Source organism: Cavia porcellus, unplaced genomic scaffold (genome assembly GCF_034190915.1).
Source record: "Cavia porcellus strain 051 isolate PalLab524CR breed Dunkin Hartley unplaced genomic scaffold, mCavPor4.1 scaffold_20, whole genome shotgun sequence".
Taxonomy (NCBI): domain Eukaryota; kingdom Metazoa; phylum Chordata; class Mammalia; order Rodentia; family Caviidae; genus Cavia; species Cavia porcellus.
The window spans coordinates 43,023,083-43,024,865 of record NW_026947503.1 but is presented as its reverse complement, the minus strand read 5'-3'; the positions used below and the strand labels follow the sequence as shown (position 1 = coordinate 43,024,865).

At 33.6% G+C, this 1,783-nt stretch overlaps 1 non-coding gene across 1 annotated transcript; it reads left to right on the top strand.

Annotated features, from left to right (window-relative positions):
* The first annotated feature begins 1,166 nt into the window (after positions 1 to 1,166).
* LOC111758075 (U6 spliceosomal RNA) lies at positions 1,167 to 1,273 on the top strand. The gene has a single exon (XR_002792310.1). It is a non-coding gene; the product is annotated as a U6 spliceosomal RNA (small nuclear RNA).
* Positions 1,274 to 1,783: the final 510 nt, after the last annotated feature.

Below are 1,783 nucleotides of genomic sequence, written 5' to 3'. Positions count from 1 at the left end.
TAACTATTTTTGGTAGACCATATGAAATATATGCATGATATATTCATATAAATATATATATATATATATGAATATTATATATTTATGTGTGCATATATATATATGTATAGTCCTTAAATCTAAAACATTTACAGCCTTATTTTTATGACAAAGTTGGGTAATAGGAGGTGAAACTATTATTGTTACTCTATCCTCTGTGTTCAAAGCTATTTATTTAATATTAATTAGCTTAATGCAACTCTCATATCTCCAGATTTAACAGCCTACTACCATCCCTCTCTATATAAATTTCCATACAACCAGCATTAGGGAGACTAGACTCTTTAAATCCATAGTCACACATATAGTGAAAAAGGCTTAGAATTTAAAAATAAATATTTTAAAACTATAGGCAGTATCCTGTTATTCAGATAAATGAAAGATCATTACAGCCTGACCCATCAAAAAGTAGCTTCCAGGAAAAAGTCAGATTTGACCTTTTTAAAAAGTTTCCACACTGCTTTATGGATAACATTCCAAATCACTGAAAGGTGAGTTTGCGTTGGGGCTATATTTCCTATAAATGAGGTGGGGGAAGCATCACAACCGAAAAGTTCAGAGACATTCTTGTGTGGTGGAAAACAGTAGGACATAAATTTGGATAAATCAGGTGAGGCCCTATTAAAGAAATCTTGAAAAACAGCATAGGAGTTTGAACTTAATGTGATAAGAAATAAGACTGAAGGTTGTTGAGAGGTAGAGGATATGATAAAAGCAGTGCTTGAGGAAGATTAATCTGTCAACAGTTTGCAGGATGGATGCTGTTTTAAAGATTGTATATTGTTATAGTACTTTATGCTTCCTTGGGGGTGTTTTGTATATATTTTTCTCTCCTCTGTTAGATTATAAAGTCCTATAAGGCATAGCCCAAGCTTTCAGTTTACTCTTGAAGATTCCCACAGTGTTTATTCCAGTGCTGCTCTGTTATTCTTGATGGTTATAGGTGTACAAAAGATAACAGATGATGGGGCCATATTTAAATATTTCAGGCTATTTGAACAAATCAATAATATCTTCCCTGGGATAAATTAACAGGTTTTATTTTTGTTATGTTCTTGCTGTTTTTCATGGGTCAGAAATTTTGGATCTCTCTGTCCAATGACATGAGTGATTATTTAAAAGGAGGGGCGCTGGCTTAGGCAGCACGTATATTAAAATTGGAGCAATACAGAGAAGATTAGCATGGCCCCTGTGCAAGGATGACACGCAAATTCGTGAAGCATTCCATATTTTTTAATAGGGTTGGGTATTTAGCTCAGTGGCATAAACAAGCAGGCGGTCGTGAGTTCGATCCCTGGTACCGATAAAAGTTAAAAAAAAAAAAGTTAAAAAAATTTAAATAAATAAAAGGAGGAGAAATTTATCTGGGAAACCATGAAAAGGAAGAGAGGACATTGTCTACATGAGATGGCTGGCTAGGACACAGAGACTGATAGTTAACAAATGTCCTTTACTTCCCTGTGGGTAAAATACTTTCCTAATAAATTTTATTTATTAATAAATAAAGACTGCAAACTTAAAGATCTATAGCACCGGATCATAAATTCTTGTAATATTATGGCCAAAAGAGTTTCTTTCCATAGCTAATTCTTCTCACATGGTTCCATGTATTAGCTCAAATTTATCATAAATAAGTTAATTTACAGTATCTTCCCTGGTAGAGTGTAAGGCATGTATATGGTATCTGTCTTTGTGAATCCCAACCTAAGTTTGATATCTTTCCTCAAGGAGGAGAGAAATGGAG